Genomic DNA, 10,894 nt, shown 5'->3' with positions numbered 1-10,894 from the left:
GTTAGTAGTACTGTTCGGGTTTACTGTGTAATAAATACTTAACATGCAAGCTAATTAAGCAACTAGTTAAAAGTGAGGATTGTTCCCCATACAAGTTAAACTTTTGTTTCTACCACACAAGACATACAGTAGCATGAAGAAAACATTAATTAAATTGGTGTTCTTGTCATTTAAAATGAAAACTGCTCTAGTAACAGGCTATTTTTAAACATATAATACTTAATAATATGTTTAATATTAATAAAAACTTTTAAAACACCAAAACAGCACTTACCTGAAGCTAATTAGAGCTTATTTGGGCAAAGCAGGTTGTTGTAAAATGAGAGCAGAGTAACTGAAGTAATGGAAATATCTGCATTTAAATAGCTGCCAGTCACAATAGGAGTTTAAGGAAAGATTCAAAGCAACCAATAGCGTTGTTGGAGAGGCTGAGATGTGGTCTGCCACAAACCTGCAGCACAGGTTACATGTGTTTTTCTAAGTATGGGCCAAATGTTAACCATAAGTTAAACTATTCCATGGTGTGCTATAACTAAGCCACATGTGATCCGCAGTTGTGTGTGGTCATTTGGGCTATATACCTCAATACAAAATTCCCTCTGATTGTCCCCAACTAAGCAAGCCAAAGGCGACAGCGGCAAAGGAACCCAAACTCCAACAGGTGACATCAAGTGGCAAACAGGTGTTAAAATGGAGAAAAAAACCTTGGGAGAAACCAGGCTCAGTCGGGGGGCCAGCTCTCCTCTGGCTAACAGCGAACAGTGCTTTATTATGATTCAGGCAGCTATCATAAGTCCGATTGGGATCACAACAGTCAAAGTATCAGCCCAAATGTTCTTGCTATCTGGGATGTTATTTATGACTGGATGTAACTTTTGAAACTTTGCAGTAAAAGTGGCTCTCCTATTGACTTATCCTATCAGTGTGGCTCTCATGAAAATAATAGTGAAGACCACTGATCTGGACCATTATTTTAAACTGAAAAGAAAAAAAAAATGTCTTTTTCACTTTAAAATAGTGGTCCAGGTCACTATTAATTCCTTTTATTATGCTGGCACCCAGCATACAGTGTGTCTAGAAGCTTTTCATTGATTGTCACTTTGTTGAGTTTCATATTCATTTTCTTTTGAATATTTGGTTAACTTGCTACAACACAGTTGTAGCATCACATGATTGATTAGTAATGTAAAGTTTAAACATGGCACAATGCATTTATAACCAGTGATTTTTGGATTAGATCAATGAAATAAATCCACTTTGAAGATTACATTACCAAAAATCAAATGTCAAGGGTCAAGAGCCAGGAAGCAATCATAAAATTAAAAAAAAAAAAAAAAAAGATCACATTAATTAGAGCTAAACCTCTGTTGATTTTCAGTAAGAACTTTTATGACTGGTCAATGTGGCAAGAAAGTTTATGTTTAGGTGGTGGAGGGGGAAAAAAACATTGAGAGGAACAAGACTGGGGAAGCCCATTCTCTTCTAGCATCACAACGATTGTTAAATATGGATTTACAGGCTAGTAGCCTATGTGTAATACAAGCCATGTGCTCACTGAATATAATATTAAAGTATTGTTAGTGTATTTTCAACATATCGGTAAGGCAAATTTCAAAGTGTAAGGATTATGATTGAATTGTAAAAAATAATGTTTAGTAAGTATGTTTTTTTTTTTTTTTTTTTAAGTCTGTACTAAATAGACTGAGTGGTGCAGGTAGTGCAGTGAACTGTCCTTTGCCATGTTCCCTTTTTTATTCGTGTTGTAACGGACCTCCGACAGAAGAAGGCGCGATCTCACTAAAAACAGCCAGTTGGCTTTGACCACAATCTAGTTGTTCTGAATCAGCTACTGGGACGCCGCCTTAACGCATGTTTCCCGGCCATCTTCCGTCCTTATGTTGAGCTAGGCTGGAGCTCATCCCGTGTCGCGCGCACGCCCAGCAGCCAGCTCCTCGCTCCTCTGTAATTAGCTGATGGATTCGGTGGGCGCACCCAGAACACTCTTCCCCACAGACAAAGTGTCTTTAAACGAGAACACGTGAGACTTTTACGTTTATTCTTGGGTCAAGAAGAAAGCGCTTTTTAACGCAGTCTCGGGGAAGAAATTAGTTCATCTGGCGATTGACAGAGTAACAAACGACTTTACGATTGCAGAAGAGCGTTAGTTTCCCCCATATGATTGTGTTAGCCGTTGTGTGTGACTCTTGTATTGACGTTTACATGTCGACCAGCTGAAATGTAACCTGTCCGAAACACTTTGGAGGGGGGACAGTGATGCTTATACTGGAACACTGACTGATCCATCATCGCCACCTGCGCTTTCACTAGATAGCCATATCCCAAGGACGATTTAGTTTAGTCTACAAACACTTCAGAAGCTATCACAGCTGGATTCGACTAAGTCTGCAAGGTTTGTGAAATCACATTAATTAGGTAGCCTATTCAAAGACTTGTTGAAATTATGCTATTTTTTGAATGCTGACGGTAAATGAGAAAGTATTATAGTGTTTGCCACTAATAATTTAAAATCAAACACTATAATAGCCTACTTTCTTCGCATACTGTTTACTTCTATTGTTTAACAGTTCTTATCTTATAAAAGATAGGACAGTTAAACGGAGACTGTAAACTAATGAAGACATAATGCATAGCGGTCACTACAGTGGACACCTAAATAAAAAGTGTATGCACTGGTTTTCATGTTACAGTTGCACATATCATTAGTAAATTTACCAAGCATTGATTTTAGATTGGGAGGAAATTAATCATCTGTCTACACAGTTGTAATACTATTACTGTGACTGCTGTTCTTCAAAAAAATACTTAATCTGCAGTAACTTTTTTGGCTGTAAATAAATGTATTTGTGGTATTAGATTGTAATTTGCAGTTACATCAAAAAAGTAATCTTATCACGTAATGCACGTTACTTGTAAGCTAATGCTTCACCCCCAACTCTGCTCATCTCAGATGAGATTTAAAAACACCTGATTGCTGTTATATTTTATATTGTTGACCTGCTTTTGGTGTACTCTTCCAATGAACACATCCTCGCTCTGTTCAATTGCGTGCATCCTTTTACTCTGACTCATGGCTCTCGGAAGTGCACATTTTAGCGAAGTGATTTATCTTTTGACAGTTATTACATGTTTTCCCAAAGGCAGGACAGTTTCTGTATTCATGCTTGTTGCCACATTTGCTGAATTTCTTTTTTGTCAGCACACTCTGATCGCTTTACCATCTCGCTTTCTTTGGCTTTACTGCGTTGACTCTGTGTACCTTCATCTTATCGTTCAGTGCTTTTATCTCACTTGATGTAATCTCACTGGCCCTGCAGATGTCGATTGCTTTTTCAAGTGAGAGGTCTGCCTCTCTCAGCAGTCTGCCTCTTAATTGATCGTGACAGTCTTTTGCTTTATCTTTTCAGGTCTGCGACATAAGCGTCAATCGTTTCTGTGGGTCCCTCTGAGTGCGTGAAGAATACGTCTAATGTACGGTAAGTTTTTACGAGCTTCACAGAATTACTCACCCTCATGACGTTCCAAACCTGTAAGATAGAGCTGCACGATTCTGGATAAAATGAGAATCATGATTTTTTAGTTTTAAATAGAGATCACGATTATATACAACCAAACAAAATAACATGTAATTTACTAGAGGTTTTGACAAAATATAAATTGCTGACTCTAATTGCTAGAAAATGTCTGAATGAATTATTTAAAAAATGGTTTTGAATTAATTCAATGACTCATTAATATTTGTTTCATTGCTGGATGAATCAGTGTTTTTGAACGAATCTTTTGAATGAACGATTCAATGACAAATACATTTTTTAACAGTCAGTTGTCGCCACCTAGTGGAATTAGATGTAATTGATACAACCGTTATTTGACGTGCCAAGTTCGTTTCAATAGGCACTATTTTGATCGCTATAGTAGACATCGGTGTTTAATAACTTAAAACTTATATCTCACTACTTCTGTGATAATGTGAATATTTGTAACACAGAAACAACTAATGTTTGATTCAAAACGGCTCTCTCTGGCTCTGGCAGCACGAACACAGATTTGAACGTTCCGGTATGAATTTGTCAAAGGTTTAATAGACAAGGGAGAATCGTTGTCATTAATAAAGTAGGATTGCGTGGGTGCTTGAATCGAGATCGCGATCTTTTTACGATTAATCGTGCAGCTCTACTGTAAGACTTTTGTTCATCTTTGGAACTCAAATGAAGATCATTTTGATGAAATCGGATAGCTTTTTGTTCCTCTATAGACAGCCTACGATGCAATCGCAAATTTTATGCTTCAAAAAGTTCATAAAGAGATCATAAAACTAAACCATGAAATGAGTGGTGATAAATGGTGATGGTCCAGATTTTCTGAAGAGATTTGATCGCTTTTTATGATGAACAGATTTAATTTAGGCTTTTACTCACATATAAACATTGATCTGCAAACATAAACAAAAGCTCAACCGAACCTGAATGACTCGCGAGTGCAAACCTCTTTTGGAGCTTCTGCAGTTGCATAGGGTCTAAAATCTCTCAGATTTCATAAAAAAAAAAAAAAAAATCATACGTGTTCTGAAGATGAACAAACGTCATACGGGTTTAAAAAGGACATGAGGGTGAGTAATTAATGTCAGAATTTTCATTTTTGGGTGAACTAACCCTTCAAAATCAGCCAACTATCTTGTTTTATCTTCTAGCTTGTTGTTGTTTTAACATAAGTATTAATTTGTCACACTCTGACTTGGTTAGAACAGATGTTTAAATATGAACATACACCCTCGGTTTCACAGACAAGGCTTAAGCTAGTCCTAGACTAAAATGCATGTTTGAGCTGTTTTAATTAAAAGTAACTTGCACTGATATATCTTAAAATATGTCAGAGCCATTGTTTTGTCTCAAGATGCATACAAGTAATGTTTTTTTTTTTTTTTCTAGGGTATGTTGATAAAAGCTACTTAAATGTCCTAATTAAACTAAGGCCTAATCCTGGCTTAGGCTAAGCCCTGTCTGTGAAACCGGGCCACAAGGTCCCAAATCCCAAGCAAATGAAACACTAATCACCATTTTGGTGACTTCAAAACAATTACAGTTGTAATCATTTACATTTCTTACAGTGGCATGGGTAGAGACAACTTTACACACAACAGCCACTAAATTCACATATGATGCATCACATCTTCTAGAAAAAAAGAGTGAGTCTAGAGTGAGTATCTTCAAGTAATGTTCACCACAAATTTTATTTTACTCGTAAGTCATAAAACAGTACACAAAATGCTCAGTGTTCATATTCTTCAGAGAGTGAAAATAACACTGGAGCATTGTTGCAGTGAATGAATAACGTAAATTCACTGTAGTGCTGATTGAGCATGACATTTGCTGTTAACAAGCAGAACTGCTGAAGGAAAGAACAGAAGAAAAGAAGACCAGCAAAAACACAACAACTATAACTGCAAATAAATTAACAAATTGAATCTCTCAAGATCTTTCCAGAGGATGATTAAACAACTTCAAAAACAGGAGTTCTTATTTAGAATTAAGAGCTGTCGCTGTAGTAGTAGATGTTTTGTTGAGTGTTTTGTTTAAAATCACCATTACAGTAATAAAGGTTTCCTTTAGTTAACCACTTGGCCTTGAGTTTTGTTACATTCTCTTTAGCAATTGCAGTGCTTTTAGAGTGTTTTCAAAGAATTTATCAATGGTGATAATCAACAAACCATCCACATACACCGATAAACTCTGAACAATACAACATGAATACAATCTTTTTTTTGTTGATTGTCACCACTGTTGAGTTCCGTTCGTTCGTATTATGTTGTTGGATACTATGCTCTAGTATCAAAGTATTGCAAAAGCAACTAGAAAACACAGAGACTGCATGAGTTCTGATGACGACACAGCTGTTTCACGATTAGCTGGATTCACCTGATGACAACAATAATGTGTGTTTCTTGTTTATTCTGACACCTTGTTGATGGTCACAATGTTATATTGTGTCATGTTTATCAAAATAAAACTGATAAAAATATAGACCCCACTTTATTTGTTTTTAAATAGTATAGGCTAATGTTAATGAAGTTCTTGTTTCTTGTTACAACAAGCGCTGTATTAAGCAGTACATAATATTGAATGAAAGGTGTTTTTGTTGCCACATGAAAACATCTGAAACATCAGTGTCAAATATTGCATCTAATCCAGGTAATCGGTGATAAAATATGCAAATGTTGCACGAACATGGAAACAGAACATGTCCAACTTTATTTGTTTTCAACTGTTCCCCGACTGCAAGCGGCAAATCTTACTGAACAATTAAATCCAGCCGTAGTGTAACATACTTTATGACCATTAAAAAAAGAAGTAAATATCACCTGATATCATTTTACCTTGTCTTCTTTTGCCACAACAAATGTTTTTTTTTTTTTTTTTTTTTTTTACAATGTTACAATTGCAAAGAGGAAATCTACCATAAAGAGTCAATGGCCAAGTGCCCAACTAAAGGAAACACTAATCACCAACAGAACGTCACAATTAACTACAGTATTTCTGCTCATCTCTTTGTTTTGTTTTTTCCTGTTCTTCTTGTTCCTCTTTCCTTTAGTGATTTCAGATATCAAACATGTTTGATATTTACGATTTGAGATCAGGGATATTCTGTCTCAATCGAGAGCAGTTAAATAATCGTAATGACACCACATTACCACCACATTTTTGGACCAGATCATTCGGGGTTGTAAATCGGGCTTAAAATCTTCAAGTGTGTGGCCAGCCTAAGATGAAATCAACAGAAGATAAATAACATTAAATCTCTGAATAAACAATTCCACAAACAGCATTACCAGCTTCACTTATTACTAACCAGGGGTGCATTTCCCAGAAGCATCGTTATCCAACTAACATCGCAAGTTCACCTTTATTTATATAGCGCTTTTTACAATGCAGATTGTGTCAAAGCAGCTTTACAGTGATAATTATTGGTATATAATTTTTGGCTGCACAGCAGCTCTTAAAGAAAATGGTGTCATTGTCCAGCTTAAGTAAATTCAGTATTGATTCATTCCGTTGTAAGAATCAATAGTTATTAATTTAGTTAATTTATCTATATCAGCACTGGAGTAAACAGTGATGTCATCATCCAGCTCAGTTCAGTTCACATACAATGGTGTCAATGCAGGCAGATCAAAACACTGTTGAATATCAAATGTCAAGTGTCCCCAACTAAGCAAGCCAAAGGCGATGGCGTCAAGGAACCCAAACTCCAACAGGTGATATCAGGTGGCAAACAGGGCCCGTAGTAAAGAGTAGGACTTTTCTAAGAGTAGGAGACTTTTATAAAGAAGCTAAAAGCAACTTTTAGTAAAGTATAAGACTGATTCTTAAGTGCTGACTGAAGTCGCACTTAAGTGTTGTGAAGTAAAGACTACAATGATGTCAACTCAAAATGGCTGTCCTCAACCTCTGAATCAGCCAATAGCGAGTCTGCAAGGGTGAAGTCACAGCAGCACAACACCGATAATTTAATGTTATTATAAAAAAAAAAATCATTGAAAAAGACACTGAAATGTTTTAATATTTTAATTTATTTTAAAAATAGCTTTGCATTGTGCAAAATGATCACAAATTAGTATTGATGGTGTGGAATCTTTTTCTATTGATATTTGTCTCCTCATTTACAGTTAGAGTAATGATGTGAACATGAGTTCCATCAATGGCTCCAACAACTCCAGGGAAGCCCACAGTCAACATAAAAGTGGCTTGCTTTTGCCGCATGGTTTGATCGTCAGTTGGAAAGTCAGTGAACTGCCATAGAGTAGTGGCCAAAGGTGATGTCCAGCCATATGAAAATTGACATCTTCAACCTTAATTCAAATATTTTTTAAAATGTGTTAAAAGATGTAAGCATATCGTGTAGCTGTGCTTGGAGTCAATTGTTTCATGTGTGATAATGAAATGAAATTTCAAATTATTTCAAATTATTTTTGGCCAGGCTGTCATGCAAAGTAATTATGAACACGTGCAAAAACAAGAGAGAACCGATTAAATATTAAAACCTGATTATGTTGTAGTCCATTTCATATTTTAAAACATTTAAATAATATAAATATAAACATAAAATATTTTCCTCATATTTTGATGGTTTAAGCAAAATTGTAGTGTCATTTAAAAAAAAAAAAAAAAAAAAAAAAACCTTTGCACATCAATTTTGGCCACTATGTTTGGTGTGGTAAGTTTACACAAAACTAAAGAGCTCAAAAGAATATCACTGGAATGAAGGTTTATGACTGGGCAAGCGCTTTAGGACCGCATTAATATTAGAAAAGTTTTCCAACGCTGGAGAGAGCTAAGCAGGAAGGCCTGAAAACAGACGAGGAGGCTGCTTTGATTCCTTATCATGTAATGTTAAGTAAGACTGGGTTTTGATTGTCTGGAGCTGCTGTTCTGTTGGCGATTAACAACAAACTCTTGTTTGTATTCACTCTTGTGTACTGTACGTTCATTTTTTGTGCTTCCTTGTCATTCGTTCATCATCTGCGCTTTATTTTTCGTGAAGCATTTTGTTGCGCATCAGCTGTGATAAAGAGACATCCACTCTCGTATTGCGTGTGTAACAGTGGCCAAATAGTAAGAGTTGTGCAGTTAAACTACAGCACACTGATGACCGTTAGAGAATGAGGTGTTTAACGTCATTGTTAATGCACTCGCCTCACGTGCCAGCAGTGATCGGGCCAGGGTTCGAGACCGACTTGGAGCAGGGTGATTAGTATTGGAGTATAATTTTTGGAGGCGGTGCAATGAAGAGAGGGGTGGGTTTGGGTTGATTTCAAATATTAACAGTGTTCAACAACGAATTTGAGAAATCGCATACAACACTTTTAAATGTATTAAAATGCATTAAACATTAATTATTGTTTAAGTAATATTTATTAAATGTATTACATTTATTTAAAGTTATTACATTTCTTATTAGGTCAGTTACGAAAAGAATTGACAATCAAGTTTATATAATTTTATCAACTCCATGTCATCATATAACTCCAATACATCATTGGCCTGTTGCACAAAGCCGGTTTCAGTTTCTACCCAGGTAAGTTCAAGATTAGTTTGAGCAAACTCTGGTTTTTCGGGTTTATGAAGGTGGATTGGTTTTTAGCGGGGTTTGTTGCTATGGTAACTGACGTTACACAGCTAACCTGGGGCCTGTACCATGATGGTAGTTAAACAAACTCAGGGTTATAGGATGAGTTTCGAGTTGACAAAACCAAACCACTCCAATCCGGCTTTGTTGGTACCATGATGCTGATCATCAACTATCTCTGTCAACTCAGGCTTTGATCCTGAGTTTGTGGAGCGTGTGCACATGAATGCGTGACATCAGTGGTGAACAGCCAATCACATGCCTTGCAACAGAGAGAAACTCTGATTCACTTCTCGTGAGAGAGACAGCGTGATTCAAAACTCTTTTGCTGAAGGTTAAGAGATTGAAGAAAATGAAGAATTTAAACGCATTTACACTAAAGAAAATACTTGTCCATGAAAAAGGAAAAATAAAAGAAATGATCTTGCTCTATCAGTGCAAGTGAAACTTGTGAAGTTAGTTTATCTAGTTGCTTGTATAGTACTAGGACCGTTGCTGTTCACTCTGTACATGCTACCCTTGGGAGATATCATTAGGAAGCATGCCGTTAGTTTTCACTGTTACGCTGATGATACTCAGCTCTATATTTCTTCGCGCCCTGACGAAACTTACCAATTCACAAAATTAACAGAATGCATAGCTGATATAAAAAATTGGATGACCAGTAATTTCCTACTACTAAATTCAGAAAAAACAGAGATTCTAATTTTTGGTGCGCTCTACTGGGTGGTTGTTCCGCTCGCCTGTTAAACAAACTACAGCTCGTACAAAATGCAGCAGCTAGAGTTCTTACTAGAACTAGGAAGTATGACCATATTAGCCCAGTTCTGTCAACACTGCATTGGCTTCCTGTTAAACATCGTATAGATTTTAAAATCTTGCTAATTACTTACAAAGCACTAAATGGTTTAGCTCCCCAGTACCTGAGCGAGCTTTTAATTCATTATAGTCCTTCACGTCTATTGCGATCCCAGAATTCAGGCCAGCTGATAATACCTAGAATATCAAAATCAACCGCAGGCGGTAGATCCTTCTCCTATTTGGCACCTAAACTCTGGAAGAATCTTCCTAGCATTGTTCGGGAAGCAGACACACTCTGTCAGTTTAAATCTAGACTAAAAACGCATTTCTTTAACCTGGCATACACATAACACATTACCAATTTATATTTTCAAATCTGAGGATTATTAGGCTGATTAATAATCCTTTTCAAAAAAGGATTATTAGGCTGCATAAATTAGGTCAGCCGGAACCGGGAACACTTCCTATAACACCTGATGTACTCGTTACATCAGAAGAAGAATGGCATCTACGCTAATATTAGTCTTTCTGGTTATCCTGAGGTTCACCGTAGTCAACCGGATCCGGGCCGTATCCAGGTGAGACCAAGGACCTGCGCCTTGACACAACCACATTGCAGCCCTGAAGTATCAGCAGAGATTGAGTCAACTAGATCATCCACTGTGAGGGCCTCATCGACACGACAGGCACGACACAGTTCCTCAACAACCGTCCATACCGCCGTGATGAATACGATCCTCAATTGGATGGAACTGGAATAAATACTTTGAATGTTGCGATCCTGTCTGACTTATGATAGCTACCTGAATCGTAACAAAGCACTGTTGGCCAGAGGAGAACTGGTCCCCCGACTAAGCCTGGTTTCTCCCAAGGTTTTTTCTCCATTTAAACACCTATTTGCCACTTGTCTGCCACCTGATGTCACCTGATGGAGTTTAGGTTCCTTGCCGCT

General features: G+C 36.9%; 1 protein-coding gene across 1 annotated transcript in view; it reads left to right on the top strand.

The window, feature by feature from the left end:
• The first annotated feature begins 994 nt into the window (after window positions 1-994).
• The window catches only part of LOC127502594 (heparan sulfate glucosamine 3-O-sulfotransferase 5-like), a 32,753-nt gene continuing 22,853 nt past the window's right edge, over window positions 995-10,894 (top strand). Inside the window, exons 1-2 of the mRNA XM_051875613.1 lie at window positions 995-2,410; window positions 3,426-3,494. The gene's annotated coding sequence lies outside the window, so the exon portion shown is untranslated. The remainder of the gene's footprint in view (window positions 2,411-3,425; window positions 3,495-10,894) is intronic.

Source organism: Ctenopharyngodon idella, chromosome 20, assembly GCF_019924925.1.
Source record: "Ctenopharyngodon idella isolate HZGC_01 chromosome 20, HZGC01, whole genome shotgun sequence".
NCBI lineage: Eukaryota > Metazoa > Chordata > Actinopteri > Cypriniformes > Xenocyprididae > Ctenopharyngodon > Ctenopharyngodon idella.
Note: the sequence above shows the minus strand (reverse complement) of the source record. Positions and strands in the feature narration are given on the sequence as shown.